The sequence below is a fragment of the Lissotriton helveticus genome, chromosome 5_1 (assembly GCF_964261635.1).
Source record: "Lissotriton helveticus chromosome 5_1, aLisHel1.1, whole genome shotgun sequence".
Taxonomy (NCBI): domain Eukaryota; kingdom Metazoa; phylum Chordata; class Amphibia; order Caudata; family Salamandridae; genus Lissotriton; species Lissotriton helveticus.
In genome coordinates this window covers 2,090,386,127-2,090,403,773 of record NC_136065.1, presented here as the reverse complement: position 1 = coordinate 2,090,403,773, position 17,647 = coordinate 2,090,386,127, and positions in this window count along the sequence as shown.

The following is a 17,647-nucleotide window of genomic DNA, read 5'->3' as shown; positions in this document are numbered from 1 at the left end:
CGCAGCTCTGCCACCGCCAGGGAACAAATGTTCCATGGTACCGCCGGTGGTCTTCCGCTGCAACGATTTTTAAAGTCATACTGCGATGGACGGACCACCCCTAGAGTGCGGCAGTCTTTCGAGGACCCATATTCTTACCTTAGATATTCTGCTCCACAATATTTTTGCACTCATGGGGGCAGATTTACCAGGTACTGACGTATCTGCATAGACACGTCAGTTTCCTTGTGTCAGCGCCGAATGTCCTTGCACCACTATGGATGCGCTGTATTTAAAATACAGTGCTCCATTGCACAAGGATTAACATATGCGTCAGAAATTCTGACGCATCTGTTGGCGCAAAAGTGACGCATTGCTGGAGTTGCTCAATATACTACCTCTCAACAATGGGCAGAAGTTGAAGGTGAGAACACATAATGAGCGGAAGGGCAATTAAGAGCTGTTAATGTCCAGTAGCATGTGGGCTATAAGACTGTGAGCATCATCCTCATAATGTCCCCTACCACAGGCAAGTAATCAGGCTCACTGTCTCTCTCTTATTCACATAGTCCTGACAATAAACACATAAAGCAGGCCAAAGAACAGTAGTTTGAAACATTTTGAATGGCTGAGCCTATCCCGGCATTCCAAACAGGGAGTTAATATTACATAATAGCCCACTGCTGATGGCTGCACCAGTCAGGCATGGGTATATAACGAGGCAGATGGCTTTTATCAACTGGTCTAGCCTGATGCAAAAGGCCTCTATGGCTGGATCACTCTCTAGGATAGAATGTTTTGAAATGAAAAAGGAGAAATAGAAAAACAAACAGAATGTTGGAGGAGAAGGTCTCTACCAGCCAATATTGCTCCTAAGCTACTCCAGTATCTTCAATGGAGCTCTCATGATTCCGATGCTCTAATAATTATTAGAACATTGGAATGTTGGGAGCTCCATTGAAAACAATGGAGTGCTCCAGGCTTATAATGGCTGGTATAAGCCCGGAGCTCCAACATTCCAATGATTCTTTGTTCACAGCTCTGGCTGTGAACAAAGGCTTCAAGGACCCTGCGGGGATTCCAATCCCCTCACGCTCCCATAAGGCTTCGTTCTTTTTTGTTAGATCATTCTGCCTTCTAGTGGCAGAATGTTCTAATGGCCTTATAGCCCTTCGTAGCTGGGCTATACCGGCTATTAAAGTCCCTCTCCCTTGTTAAAGGCCCTCGCCTTCGGCTTGGGGCCTTTAATGCTGGAGAGGGCCTTTACTAGCCGGTATAGCCCTCTACGGCGGGCTATAAGGCTATAATGCTGTCCTGAAGACAATGTCATGTTATCATTTTATCTCCATGCCTTTTGAAGCATCAGAGCCTCGGAAGCCTGCCTCCCACTGCTGGACCTTTGCTTAAATGCCCTTGCTTTGTTTCCCCCTTGGCTGTCAGCTAAAGTCCGCCTCTAACTAAGTGAAGTTGACGGGTTCCCTTTAAAACCGGAATGGGCCAAACTGTTTGCTATGGTGGACCGTGCACGCCTCTCACCTTCACTGCGCGCCTTGTAAACCCATTACCAGCTCGGCCATAAAACTGTCTCCGATATAAACTGCAATCTTTTGGCCCCAAATACCTTTAACAGTGAATTCATGGAGCCCAGGTGAAGGTCTAGAGCGAGCATAAAACTTCATTGATTTTTTTGATTACAAAACTAAACCAGATAGTGGTTGTATGTTTTAAATTGTGCAGCAATAAAGCAGCAGACACGCAGAGCACCGAAGATAAAAGAGTTGTCTTTTATGGTTCGGGCTGTTGTGATAGGAAGGAAGCATTCTGTAGAGGCCATGCCCTGTATAAAGCCCCTTACTTTCAGACAAATCAGTTTAGGTTCCTCACCTCTGGTCCAAACAAAATTGGAGGACTGACCCTACTCTGGAACTATGGACAAAACTAGAGGATCAGTGTTGTGCACAATAGCTACAGATTTCTGTCTGATAAAAGGCAAAATTCAAGGCCCCGGGGAGAAAAAACACATCTGAAAAACAGGACAGCAGCAGAAAAAAATATTCAGAGGAAACTGAAAGTTACTTCTCTGTCCATTCCAGGCCCATAGAGGGGCATCTTCCGTGATATATCTTTAAATTTCACGTGCTTACCATTTGTCCAATGTTTGAGCCAGCTTTTGGTAGGCACCAGTAATCCGTGCACAGCCAGGTTGTGCTACTTAGGGCCTGATTACAAGTCTGATGGTCCGAGGACCGTCAAACTCATGATGACACGGTGGTGGCGGTCTCCCAACTGCCTGTTTACGACTCGGGTTATGTTATGTTAATAAGTCTTATAAAGCGCACGATTTCCAGAAGGTGTTTTGGGGCTAACTTAGGTGTTGATTAGGATGGCGGACGGATCTGTGTCCGTCCGCCACCCCCGAGGTGGAGAGACCGACCGCAGGGGGATCGGCAGTCCCTCCGTTGCAATTAGGATGTGACCGCCACCTTGGCACCCCCCACCCCCCAACACCCTGGGGCTCGCAACGGGCCCCCAAAAACAAAAAACCACATGCTTTTCCACGGCGGAAAAGCTGCTGTGGAAAAGCATGTTTCCGCCTGCATCGTGATATGGCTGGCGGTGTCTTGCAGACACCGTCACCATATTTGCATACACCCACCGCGGATCAGTGGCGAACGGACTTGCCGTCCGCCGCTGATCCCAACGCCATCATAATCTGGCCGTGGGTGTTTGCTATGACCGCAGCGGTGAATCCGCATCCTCCGGTTCGGCGGTGGCTTCCGCCGGCTCGGAGGATGCAGATTCACCGCTATCGTAATTGACCCCTTAGAGAAACGAAGGAAGATACAAGCAGATATGTCTAGATTTTCAGATGTTGAAGAGCCAAGTTTTCAGCTGTTGCCTAAAGCTCAGCAGATTGGGAGCATTTTTGATATCTGATGGTAGAGCGTTTCAGGATTTAGACGTGCCTAAAAAGAAGCTCCTACCACCCCAACTGCATAGTCGGAAGCTGGGTACAACCGTGAGTTTTGCACGGGCCGATCGTAGGGTCCTGGCTGGGTTGTACCACTTGAAGCTATGATGCACATAGGGCGGGCCTAAACCGTGAAGTGTTTTATAAGCAATACAAAGTGCCTTGAAGTTGCACCTCTGTCTAATGGGGAGCCAGTGCAGATTTTTAATGGCTGAGGATACAAATTGGTATTTTGGCATCTTTAATAAAAGCCTTGTTGCTGAGTTTTGCAAAATTTGTAGCCTACTAAAAGTGTATTGGGGAGCAGTGAGAAACAGATAATTGCAATAATCAAGTTTAGACATGATGTGATGAGGGTTTTGTGCAAATGTGAAGGGATGAAAGGAAAGATCTTTTTTAGCATCCTTAATGTAAAAAACATCGAAGACGAGAGAGCATTGACATGAATATTGTAGGTTGATTTGTGGTCATTCAGAACCAACAAATTCTGAGCTTTGGTAGCAGGAGCTGGCAGGTTGCTCATTTCTGCTGGGTAACATGAAGGCATTCCGAAGGAAGTTTGTGCTGCAAAGAGTATGATTACAGTTTTATCCGCATTTAGTTTAAGACACTTCTTACTCATCCATGTGTTTACAGCTTCCATGCAGTCTGTAGTCTGTTGCTGACTCTTGGATTTTTTTGGGCCAGTGATACGACAATCTGAGTGTCGTATGCACAGGACGTTAAGGAAAAGCCAAAGCTTTTAATGCGGTTGGCAAGGGGTGTGTTGTAAATATTAAATAATGTAGGGCTCAGTGAAGAGCCCTGTGGAACTCCACAAGGGAAGGAGAACAATCTGGGGCTAGATGTAGGTAATTCTAATTTACCGATTCATAAATACCGAATTTTACCGATTCGGTATTTATGAATCGGTAAATTAGAAGGTGGGAGATGTAGGTAAATTTTCATTTTTAATTACCGAATCGGTAACATTCGGTATTTACCGATTCGGTAAATACCGAATCGGTATTGCCCATTGATTCCTATGGGCCTTGAAGCCCATAGGAATCAATGGGCAATACCGATTCGGTATTTACCGAATCGGTAAATACCGAATCCTGCAAGAGTGCAGGGGGGTGTCACTTTGACACCCTCTAGCACCCCAAGTACAGGCTTGTGTGACATGTGGCACACATACATGCCCTAAGGGCATGTCTGTGTGTCACATGGCACAGGTGTGCATGCACAGATGTGCATGCACACCTGAATTCGGTATTTTACCACACAATAGGATTGTGTGGTAAAATACTGACTCTTAAGGGCATGTGGCACTCTTTGAAGTTCTAGCTACATCTAGAATTACAGAATCGGTAAATATACCGAATCTGAAATTTTAGGACCCCTACATTGCAAAACCCAAATACCGGTCGGTAACGGACGAATTCGGCCGTTACCGACCGGTATTAGGGCTCCTACATCTGGCCCAAGATGTGTACTCGCCAAGCCTGACGGACTGTTCTCTTTCAGTAAGAAAAGATTTTAGTAGGGTCGACGCAGTACCGCTGAAGTTGATTTCTAATAGGCAGTTTAGCAACAGTCTGTAATCTACCATTTCAAAAGCAGCAGAGACATCAAGCAGCAACAGTGTTGCTCCTAGTTTCTAATCAAGTGACTACCTGATCTCTTCGATTGCCTTGAGTAAGTCAGTTTCGGTGCTATGTTCGCTGCGAAAACCAAACTGTGTGGTGTCCAGACGGTTCTTGGATTCAATATGGTCCATAAATTGTTTATTTATGATTTTCTCAATGACCTTAGAAGGGAGAAGAAGGCGTGACATAGGACAGTAACTACTTGGACTTTTAGGGTCCAGGATTACTTTTTTCAAAAGAGGAGAAATTGATGCTTTCTACCAGATGGAAAGAAATTGGTCGACCATTCATATTAAAAAAATAGTCGTGAGTGGAGGAGCAATAGCGTGCTATCTTAGGAGGGCATGGGTCATGCTGAGAGCTGGATGAGGTTGCTCTCAATAGATTTGTGACCTGTTCTAAGGTAGGTGGCATGAATCGGCTGAGACTTTGTCCATTTCTACACGTCTGAGTTGGTACCGCAATATCATCAAGAATTGATGTCAAAGAGGAAAAAATATTGTAGATTCCTTCTACCTTTTACAAGAAGAAATCTGCTAAGCTATTACAAAAGGATTGATTGTGTAAACTAGAGGTATCAAATACCACCGTAGTTAGCTTCGTTACTATCTGAAAAAGCTCTGTTGAGGAGTTTTTTGCTTCCTATATCTTTTTTATAAAATAGGACGATTTTCTCGAAGAATAAAGGATTTGAAAATTGCTAGACAGAGCTTATATTTAGTTTTCTCTATCTCTTCATAATTTCTGCTCTAGATCATCTCCTACCTGCAGCAGTTTTGTTTCTGTGCTCTTAGTTCTTCTGTAACCAAGGAGCTGAGATGTACTTGATCCAAAACTGTCTCCCACCACTGGCGCAACTTTGACAAAGGTTTACAAGTCATCTGTGACAACAAACTACAGAACCACTTCACTAAGTGCTTCGCGGTGCACTGTGAGAGCAAGAATTACTGTACTGTATGCGTCTTGGGTTCCTCATGGCCCCCTCCCCAAAGTCCACTTAATGTGTGAACCAGGGCCTCATACTAGAGGAATTGACCAGAGTCAGAAACTAGTACTCTACAAGGGACAATAGTGTTTTGTTGGTAACAGTCCCCTACTGTCTCCAGAACTACACCCATCCAGACTGACAGCTGTTCAGCTGTGAAAATTGTCAACGGGTCCCTATGTGGTGAGCCCACTAATGGTAAGTCCGGCACGTACAACTGAGTACCTTTTGTCTTTGCTACACAGCGCTTCCAGCACTGCAATGCAGTAGTCAAAAATATGGTTGGGATATCGTGGAAGCTCACCCGCCGGGTCAAGCAGTTTGGCCAACAATAAGCTGGTGTGTGCTGCAGACTCCACCAGTCCCAACTCCTCGTCTCAGTCCATCCAACCACTACGCAACCCACTGTATTTGGGGGGCCAGGAAGTATAACTCAAAATTGGTGCCCCAAAGCCATCCTCTGCCACGGGGGCTGAAGTGTTTCTAAAGACACCCTTCAGTCAGCCGTTATCCTGGATCAGTTCTCTTAACAAAGTATCTAGCTGGCGAAACCAGCAGGAAGGCAGCAGAAAGGTACAGTCACCGGAAGGTTGATAAAAAAATACAGCAAACTTGGTAGCATGACAATTTTGGACAGGGAGACTCAGGCGATAATCGGCAGCTGTAGAGAGCACCAGAAAGAGATGCAGAATCTAGGAGATCTGAGCATCTTCCAGAGGTTACTATCCCTTAAGCCTTGAAGTGAGTGGAATACCTGGTATCGGAAAGTGATATGGGCCCAGTTGAGATCTGCAGAGAGCTCAGGGGGTGGAGGAGATTTGGGGACACAAGGACTAGGTGAGTGTTACTTTTGTTTACTCTCAAGCCCGAAAGGTGTTCAAATTCCCCCATGATGTCAAGTGCCTTAGTAGTACCCGCTGTGGCATCTGTTAGGTACAGCAGGAGATCGTTGGCGTATAGGGAAATAACTTGTTTCAGTCCTCCTACAGTCAGTCCCCTGCCCATTCTCCGCTGTCAAAATAACTCAGCCAAGGGCTCAAAGTCCAGGGCAAACAAAATAAGGGATAGAGGACATCCCTATCTGGTGCCATGAAAAAAACACCATATTGTAGGGATACTATTCTGCCAGACTTAACTCATGCCGTGGGGTTCTCCTAGAATAGTTTCACCCACCGTATCCAACCATCTCCAAGCCCCATTCTCTCCATGACCTCAAACAGATAGTCCCACTGTATTGTGTTGAAGGCCGTTTTCAAGTCGACAAAAAAGCTGCAAGCAGAGAGGACTGCACCTATGGGTGGTACAGTATGCAGTATAACCTGCGCAGGTTAAATGAGGTGCTCAGTGATGGGATAAACCCATTTTGATCCTCATGGATTAGAGTAGGCATATGTGGCAGTAAACAAAGCACCAAGATTTTGCTAGGAAGTTTAAAATACATGTTAAGTTTAGTGAGTGGGCTGACGTCTGTGGTACAGGCACCCTGAGTATTCGACTTGGGGAGCATCATTACAACTGTGTCTCTCATGGACTTGGGCAGTCTCCTTAGTCCTGCAGACTCTGCATATAAGTCCTACAACCGGGGAACCAATTTCTAGATCTATGCTGAATAGAATTCTGCAGGGAGGCTGTCCGGGCCCGGGGTTTTACCCGTGGCCATGCTTTAAATAGCTGTGCGAATTTCCTGGGTCATCACCAGTCCTCCCAATGCCTACCTCACCTGCCAATCCAGGACCCAGAGCTGTACAGTACTTAAAAAGTCTGACTGGTCTTTCGACGGAATAGGTGGTGGCACGTTGTATAAGTCTTTGTAGTGATTTTAAAAACAGAGCATTGATTGACCCTGGTGCTTAAATGGACTGCCCAGATCCCGATCTGACATGTGTAATCGGGGATCCATGAGTCTCAAGCCTAATAAGCCATGCCAAGAGCCTACCAGGGTGCTCCTCTTCCTCCAGAACTCTTGTGAGATACCCTTTATAATCATGACTGTGTAGCTATTCGAATGCAGTATTTTAAAGCACATGTGCTTGCTGAAGTCTGTAGCCCCTGTGCCCTGTGCATTGTCAAGGCTATGCAACCGGCCTTCAAGCTCACCCAGCTCCTGGTAGAATTTGCGCTGTATACCTATTGATTGCCCCGGGCAATGCCCTCACACCATAGCCTTAAACGCCTCCCATTCCCGTAGCCTTGTGGACGCTGACCGAGTGTTCTCAGCAAAGTAATTATCAATGGAGTCTCCTAGAGACTCCTGAAAACAAGTATCTTCTGGTGTTGAGTTTCCACAAAGGAATCAGTGGGTGCTCCCCCAGAGGTTTAAACTCAAGTAGCAATGGGCCGTGATTGGAAAAAGTGTGCTCCAGGTATTCAGTCTGGGAACACAATAAAGCGTACAAGTGTGTTTGAAGCTGGTATATGGGGGAATCAGAGAATAGTTCCTAATGTCTGTGTGGTGTGTTTGCCAAAGGTACGCCAGTTCCCGGTGCCCCATCCAGTCATCAAAACCCGCAGCAATGTGGTGAGTCTGAGCTCAAGGTAGCAGGTGAAAGGAGTGGTTTAGGGTAACATCTTTCACACAATTAAAGTCCTCTTCAATGAGCAGGTCATCTGTGGTCATTAAGGTAATTGTGTAAGAATAGTATCTGGTCCTGGGCGTAAACACTACTGAGGGTGATATCACGACCCAACAGCCTCCCTGTCAATAGCACGTACAGCCCTCCTTATTTTTATTTGTTTATTTGAAAAGTTTTATATAGCGCTGGCTAGACCCGGAGGTATCAGAGCTCTTTACATGAGGACAAGCATTGTTTCATAGCATAGTTACAAGTTACAACATTGCAAGACACACAGTTTCAGAGCATAGATACCAGTTTCTGGAGCGCAGTTGCATGGGTTAAAAACAAATACTTAACGGAAAAAGCAGGCAAGGGGAGAGATTCTGGGGAGAGAGGATAGGAGCAGGAGAGGGAGACCAAGAATGAAAGAGGGAAAGAGGTGGCGGAGGGAGAAGGCAACTTAACTGGGAGACACGGAAAAACAGTGTCCAATGTCCGGTGTGCAGTGATCCCAGTGAAAAAGGTATCGTTCCTACACCTCCGCTGTGTGTGGCTCCCTATACGCTGTGGGCTCTCTCAGAGGGGTCACTGAGACTCCAGGGCATAAATACTGGATCTCTCCCCAACAAGGGGAAAGGGAGTGCTTTGGCAAGGGGCGCCATTCCCACAACTCTGCTGTGTGTGAACTCCTGTGATGCTGTGGACTCTCTCAGAGGGGTCTCTGAGACTCCAGGGAATAAATGCTGGATCCCTCCCGAACAAGGGGAGAGGGAGCACTTTGGTAAAGGGCACATGGCTAAATAGTTACAAGATACACAGTTTCAGAGCATAGTGACCAGTAGCTGGGACGCAGTTGCAAGCATTAAAAACGAGGCAAGGGGAGAGATTCAGGTGAGGGAGGATAGGAGTTGGGGAGGAAGACAAAGAATGAAAGAGGGAAAGTTTGAAGAGTTTTATAAAGCGCTGGCTAGACCAGAACGTATCGGAGCACTTTACACGAGATAGGACATTGCATCAGAAACATTGTTACATTGTTACATCAATTACTTATTAATGCGTATATCCATCTTATTGGGGTGGAAAGGCAGAGGGGAGAAGGTGAACAGGGGTAAGGAATACAAATAGTAAACACAACGGGGAGGCGAGGAGAAGAATGGCCGATGTCCGGCTGGGCAGGTGCCAGCAAAGGGATGAACCAGAGCCAAACTCCTCTTTAGCTGCAAGAGACAGCTCCACCGGGCATCAGCCAAGGTTGCTCGGGCACAGCGGAAAATAAAGGCAAGTTTCCGCCCAGGAGGGGGGCGCTAGGTGGCGCACTTGCGAATGCCCACCTGTGAGTGAGGCTCTCACCACCCGGAGGGTATTATCCTTAATTTATCCGGTATATGGTACCCCCGGGGGCGTTTACGATCACCCAGCTGTTGGTCTGCCCCTACGACACATGCAAGCCGAGTTTTAGCCTGATCGGCTGTGAGCCGACGCGGTGGGAACCGGCGGCAGTTTCACCGGGAGTGACCTGTGGAGGCAATGACACGCAGCCTCAGGCGCAGGATCTACGCTAGACCTGCAAGAGACTGCAGGTCGCGGCAGAGGAGCGCGATGAGGCCGACAGCGCTAGCTCTGCTTCGGACCTGCGAGGGACAACGCGAGGCTAGAGACCCCCCTCCCTCCTGGATATTGAGGGGGGAAGCAGTGGAAAAGCATCGAAACGAGCGGTGAGCGGGGGAGGCCCATTATAATAAAATAGCACCTCAAACAGACTGATCAAGCGGGCCTTGTCACCACCCGAGATTCTGGGCATACTGCCGCCCCTCCCCCTCCCCCCGTTTCCCCCCCTCCGCTCCGATCAGCGACACTGCCAAGGACCTGGATGGTGCGGCACGGAGTGGGAATGTGTCATAAACTGACTTGCTGCCATGTGAAGAATTGTAGGCGCCAATACACGATATAGCCCACATCAGCGTCTAGCCAGACATACTCCTACTGACGAGATTGAAGCATGGGCACTGATTAAATTGCACGTTTCGGCAACCGGAAGCATTGCACTGTAAGCGCCATTTCCAGTCTCCTTTGTGCTAGGCTGCACTGAGTCGGGCACGTGGATTCAACACAAGCTGGTCCTTGAGGGCCTTACGTCAACCCCGAGACTTATACTCGGCTTAGGCACCCCAAAGTGTGATTGAATTAGCGTCTGTTGAGCGAGGGACCGGCACACAATAAGAACACTCATGAGGCACTACAATAATTAGTGGCTACAGCAGCTTTTGGGAAAGGGACGACCCGAAGGATTGTCAGACACCTGCCCACCAATCTCCACTTGTAGGACAGACTGCTGTCTCATTACGTCAGCGACACTCACGCCTATTTGTCCTACTAACGGTCAATCATCGAGACGCCACCATGGGCAAGAACGATACGCGACAACCCAAGCTCAACTTCGAAGCCGCTAAAAGACAGACGTGCACGGGACAAGATTCTCAAGACCAAGCAGGCAGCAATGATCCGCAAGGAAATGTAGCTGACCAATCAACCGAAAAACAAGACATATTGCGAGAGGTACGTCAGGGCTTTGCCACGATAGCAGACAAGGTGAATAGGATGTCATCGCGGATGGATGCCATGTTCCACAAAATGGATGTACATGAAGTGAGAATTCAGGAAACCGAGCAGCGAATCTCGGATTCCGATGACATGACGGCCAGACACACCTCGCAGCTCTCTTGTATGGATAACCTGCTGAGATTAATTGCGACCAAAGATGAGGATTTGGAAGCGCGCAGTAGGCGCAACAATATACGCATTTTAGGTATTTCAGAGACGACAAACACAGGCCGAATGGAGGACTATGTTGAAAAGATGCTACTAGCGGCGATTGGCTCAGATGCCTTCTCGAACCAATTTATAGTTGAGAGGGCGCACAGATCACTGGGCCCTAGGCCCAAACCAGGAACGGCTCCACGACCCATCATTGCCAGACTGCTGAACTACAGAGACCGAGATGTGGCACTGAAGGCAGCATGTAGCAAACAATCTCTATCGTATGATGGTATCTCCTGTACTATATATCCTGATTTTACGCCTATGGTTGAAGAGGAACGTCGAAAATTTCTTGATGTTAAAGCGAAGTTACGTAAAGTGCAAATTGACTATGCCCTCCTTTACCCAGCAAAGCTCCAAATTACGCATCACGGAAGACAAAGATTTTTCACTAAACCGCAACAGGTAGAAGACTTTCTTAAACAGCTTCGCCACTCAAATGGAACTGGCAATGATGAAGAGGAACATCGAAGATCGCCGCTGGCAGTAGTGGACGAAGAAGAGCAGTAACTGAGTGTCTACTTGTTGGTCTCTTGTATCTGTTTAACATAACCGTGAGTAGTACTATGCCTGCTGGGGTGCAGACTCAAGAAAGAATATGTGATCCTAATTGATAGACCCCGGGGTACTACACGTGGACTCGCCGGGCACCCTTTATGCTCGCAGACGCTGCGACCTTGGTTGCACGTGTCATGCGAGTTTGGGTTGTTGTGTTACCACCTAGATAAGACCCCAAGAGGGAATCACCCCTGGTTAACTTGCTACATATGTGTGGTGAGAGTTGCACCTTTTTCTAGTTTAACATGGAATTTAGGGTGGGAGGGTAGGGAATGTAATACTGGCATGTTGGGGTTGCTTCAGTGGGAGGGATTGGTGGGCTGGGGAGACAAATGGTTGATTGATGTTTTGAATATCAGCGAAGCACACAACTTATCGATGGATACAGTTATGTTACAGTCGAGAATCATTGGAGCATTGGGCATGTTGTATTTCATTTTGCATTTCATGTTGCATGGCACGAGAAAGAACAGCGCTACACGCATAACTTGACTTTTTTTTGTATTATACCTCTATGGCTAAAGATCTGGGAACACAATTGAATATCATCACGTGGAACGTCCGGGGGCTGGGAGATCCGAGAAAAAAACGACAGATATTAGCGTATCTAGACAGGCACCACGCGCACATCGCAATGCTACAGGAAACTCACTTCTTGCCCCAAAAAGCTAACACCTTTGGAGCACGATGGACTATGCACAGAGTTTTCTCATCTTATTCCAATTATGCTAGGGGCACAGCCATACTAATCAAGAAGCAGGTACCGTTTCATTTGGTAGGGTCCTCTACGGATGATCAGGGAAGATACTGCATGGCCTGGGAACGCTTGGGTTCTGAATCGATCACGTTAGTATGTTGTTATGGGCCCAATATAGATAACCCAGAATTTTTCAACTCCTTATGGAATGCTGTAAGAGCTGTTGGATCCAATCATATTATATGGGGAGGGGATTTTAATGTCACCTATGCCCCGGCCCTGGATAGATCACACCCAGCTCCGCATCATTATACGAAGGCGAGCGGCCTCCTAAGAGATATCATCGTGGAAAATCACCTGTTAGATGCATGGCGACACATACATCCCCTACACCGAGAAGGGACACACTTAACAGCATATGCAGCCACCTAGGCAAGGCAGGACTATTGGATCGTATGAAGGGGACTTGGATCAGCTATCAGTACAGTACAACATCTAGCTAGGACATACACTGACCATGCTCCTGTCAAACTCACGCTCTCTTCAGCGGAATTCAGCCCACCGCGCATCGCTTGGCGTCTTAACATATGCATGCTTTTAGACACTGTCTTTCAGGAAGAACTGCAAGAAGAAGTGCAGGATTTTTTTACACGCAACAAAGGGTCAGTACAGAGCGTACGCGCTGCTGTGACACTGTCAATATACTTAAAGAATTCACTGATCATTACGAGACTCTGTACACCACCACCGGTGCACGAGAATTGGACCTGGAGGCCTATCTGGGGGACGTAGCCCTTGGCTGGTTAAGCGACATACATCGTAAATTTGTATGTGCACCGTTTGAACTTGATGAGGTTTGAGATGCCATAATGGGCTTACAATCTGGGAAGGCCACAGGAATGGATGGCATACCAGTGGAATTCTACAAGACTTATATATAGATCTCATGGCCCCCATCCTTCTTGAAGTTTACGAAGACTCTCTGAAATTTGGCTCGCTTCCTCCCACTATGAGAGAAGCCCTCATTATCTCATTATTGAAACTGGACAAACCGGCGCACTTGTGCGGCTCATATAGACCACTTTCCCCTATCAACTGCGATGTTAAGATCTTAGTGAAACCAATTGCTACCAGGCTGAGCCTCTTATTGGAACGTCTAATCTTACCGGACCAATCAGGGTTTGTCCCTGGCAGGGCCACCTCCCACAATTTGAGAACTCTTTTTACTCTACTGCATAATGTAGCCCCTGAACTGCCTCTGGCCGCAGTGTTTCTAGACACCACGAAGGCTTTTGACTCCGTTGAATGGCACTACATGTTTGGAATAATGCTTCATATTGGGTTCCCGCCGCTTTTTTTGTCCTGAATACGTCTCCTGTACCACCAACCAGGAGCTAGGGTGCTGATAAATGGCCAACTGTCCCAGAGATTCTCGATCACCATAGGAACGCGACAGGGTTGCCCGCTGTCCCCATTGTTATTTGCCCTGGCGACAGAACCATTGGCAGCACGACTACGCCAGCGCCATAATGCCATGGCACTGCAATGTAATATGAGACAGATCTTGATCTCTATGTATGCTGACGATATCACCCTTTATGCACAAGACCCACAGAACAATCTGAACACCCTACTTAGAGAATTTATAGTCTTTGGTCGCCTATCGGTGGTCCAAATAAATTGGGGGAAATCTTGTTTGTTCCCTGACGGACTCAGTGGTACGATTTCCTCTGGACTACCCAGTGGAGTGGTGCGGGGAAGAAGTACGCTATTTGGGTATTGGCATTACCAGAAATAAGGAAGCACTCAAGCGGCTTAATTACGGAGTAGCACTTTCCCGCAACACTGATAAGGTGAATCGATGGATAACACTTCCGCTCTCGATGGCAGGTAGAGCATCACTGATAAAGATGGTGATCCTGCCCCAGCTCCTGTATCTTTTTTTAAATATTCCATATTTTCCGGGGAGACATTTTTTCAAATCTCTTAGATCTGAACTAATTCGATTGGTATGGGGAGGAAAACAATCCAGGCTGAAATGGAATGTCCTTACGAGGCCATACGCTGCGGGACGGTTTGGAATCCCAGATTTCGAACTCTATTACATCAGTGCTCAGGCGCACTATCTATATTTTTGGATTCAACAGCCTAAGTATATGCGGCAACTGGTGGCTGAACATTGGCTTGTACACCCAATTCCAATAGAGGGCGCTTTATATATACCTTTAGCCGCCCAAGAACGCACACAGACCACTGTTAACGCCACGATTACGGTATGGCGACAGATTGCACACCTTTTGGACACCCCCGCAATTTATTCACCACTGCTTCCGCTAGTGTATCACCCAGAGATGCCTCTTTTGCAAGAAACAATTTTTCACAAGCTACGAGAATGTATCTTCCTCAACACCTGGGGCACTCTATATGAGAATGGGCAATTTCGTACCTCTGATAGTATGTTTAAGGATACGCAATACACTCCACTGGACATCTTTTTGTATCTCCGCCTTAAGCAGGGGATTAGATCACTACATGCAGACTTTCCTGACGAACCTCCCATACTTACACCACTGCAAGCACTTCTGCAGCAACCATCGCCCAAACAAGTGATCACCTTGCTCTATAGAACGCTTCAAAATCGGCCTCACGTTGAGAGTCCGTCGTCTCGATATAAATGGGGAGAAGAAATGGGACATTAATTGACAGAAGAACAGTGGGAATACTGCTGCTCGCAAACTGAGCGAATATCGGCCAGTTGTAGGTTATGGATCATACATTACACATTTCTACACAGACTATACTACACACCGGTTAGTATGCACAAACACCACCTCTGAGATACAGACATGTGCGATAGGTGCCACGCTTCACACGCTGACTTCTTACACTTAGCATGGAGCTGTCCTGCAGTACACGAATATTGGGGACATGTCTTTACTGCCCTGGACAAAATGATTAATCTGCATGTAGATGCTACACCTTTGATTGCTCTGCTTAGCTATGTCAAAAAGGTGCCAGTGGCTTACCGAAGATATTTAGCTCTTGCGTTGCTGCTGACTAAAAGACGGGTGGCCTGTAGATGGGGTAGGGGAAGGGCGCCTAAATTTAAGGACTGGCTTAATAATATGATACACTGTCAGGAACAATCTGCCCTATATGCCGAACTATTGCCTATACGTCCAGACCTAGAGACATATGGGCACCATTGACATCATACCTTCTATCGGGGACCCAAATACTAGATCGTTAACGAGAATATAGATGGGCGGGGCTATGCTGTTACTACCTGATTATCACTTATGCTGATTATGATATTGCGACTATTGGTTGACTGATATTGTGGCATTGCTTGGTGGGTGAGTGCACTCCCAGGATATGCTCTACGACGTTCTTTATTTCTTCCAGATCCTACTACACTGAATATACCACAAGTGCATTATTTGGAATAAATTGCAACAATGTGCGATGTGATAGAACTCAGGGCTCCACAAATTTTTCTTTATCGTGAACATTATAGATTCCCATTGTTGATATCTCATGACATTGTACATAACTGATTGAAATATTACAGCTCAAGATACGCGGCCGGCCTGAAGTGGTTGTAGGCGGCTTGCTGTGTTAAATTACACTGTTTATACGAGAGTGCTGATTGCAGACGCTTATCTTTGGAACCACTGACGACCAAATATGGCTGTCAGCAATGCGTGTTAGAATGTACAAACTAATAAAGGTATTTGAATTTTTTTTTTTTAAAGTGTTTCCACCCAGGAGGCATTGTCAAAAGTTCCATCAAAATTATTAGTTAAGGTTGTGGGGGGTAAATGTCTGATCTGGAGATCTCGTTAGGGTTCATTGCCTTGAAATAGGTGTTTTTTTACCGTAACTCAGTTGCAGGTCGTCCTCATTAAGGTCAGGCAGCAATAGAGATGAGGACATCGAGCGACAAGTGAACTGAAGGTGATGAACGCAGAAGATTAGCGGTGGGGACATGGAGTAACCAGGAACATGTCTAAATACTGTCTCCGCTGCTACATTCCAGATTTTGAGTCATTGGACGCGCATTTATCTTTTTATCAGTGCTGCAATATTCTTTAGGGCTCTGCACTTCCGCAGTGTGAACAGTTGGATGCCTCTCGTTATTATCTGTGATCGATGTCTTACTCGGTCGCCATTTTAAAGTCAGGCACCGTTCATCCGAAAATCATCTTAAAGTCCCATTTGGATGTAAAACGCCAAAATATATTGCAAGTTGCAGGCATTACTATTTTAGCGCTTAACTAGCATAGCGGTAGTAGGACACCAACGTTTTAATCTGTAAAGCAAAACTCCGTATTTAGTGTGGAGCCGCGATTTTGCAATCCGGCTGCTTAAGATGAATAAACATCGCCATAGCCTCTAATAATGCCAGCATTGTCGCAAATACCTTGTCGAGTGTGCGCCCAGGCTTAGTCTCTCGGATCCGGTGTCTGATGAAGGAAATGGGGACATAGGTAACTCTTAAACCCCTCAGCAATTAACTTGATCCAATCCACCATTTTATTTTGTTGGATCTCGCAGCCAGCAAAGTTATTGGTGTTATTAATCCTTGATCCCGGTCAGGATTGGCGACGATAACGACACCCAGCGAAGCAGCAGACCACCCGAAGTCGGTAAATGGCTTTCTGTTGCGTCAAAAATCACCTATTCTCTGGAATATCTCTCATTTCCACTCCGTGTTGACAGCAGAACACATACACACCACCACGCACCACACTACTTATCTATGGACGTGTGCAAGGGTTTGAGAAGTGAACGCCTGCCTGTATCCACATCAGAATCGGAAGCGGACTGATTAGTTCATGTCTCCTCTAAACCGTAACGATCGGTATCACAGGCGGCATAGTTTAATCATCTCCTTTCTTACTCGGCTGGGGGAGCCTCTTCGAGACCAGAACCTATCAGTGTAGGTCTACATACTCCCAGAAAATGAAATCTATACAGATCCTGACTTATTCATACGTTTGGATCCAAGGTATTCATTACGTGCGGCTGTCAACAATTGCCTCCACCCCCTGTCTTGATGAAGACCCGCCCCTGATGCATAATTAGCTGCGCTTCCATTCAGGGTCGAAATGTCGACGTTGCTATCACGCGAGTCCATGCAGCTTCCCTGACCCCACGATAAAGTCACATTGGGTCCTATTATTTATGCTCAAAGGAATAGATAATTCTAAAAAACTGTTTTTTGTTTGTAAATTATGTGTACAGCACTTTTATTTATTATTTATTTTATAATTTATAAAGCGCCTGGTGACCCGAGGGCATCCCCGCGCTATAGAGTTGTGAGATCCAGGAGAGGGAGACCGGGGGACTATATGGGCACTCTTTCACTTATCACCATAAGTCACTTCTTTTGCACTTTATTCACATTATTGCCATATATTCTATTGCCCTATTGTATTGTATTGTATTGTAAGG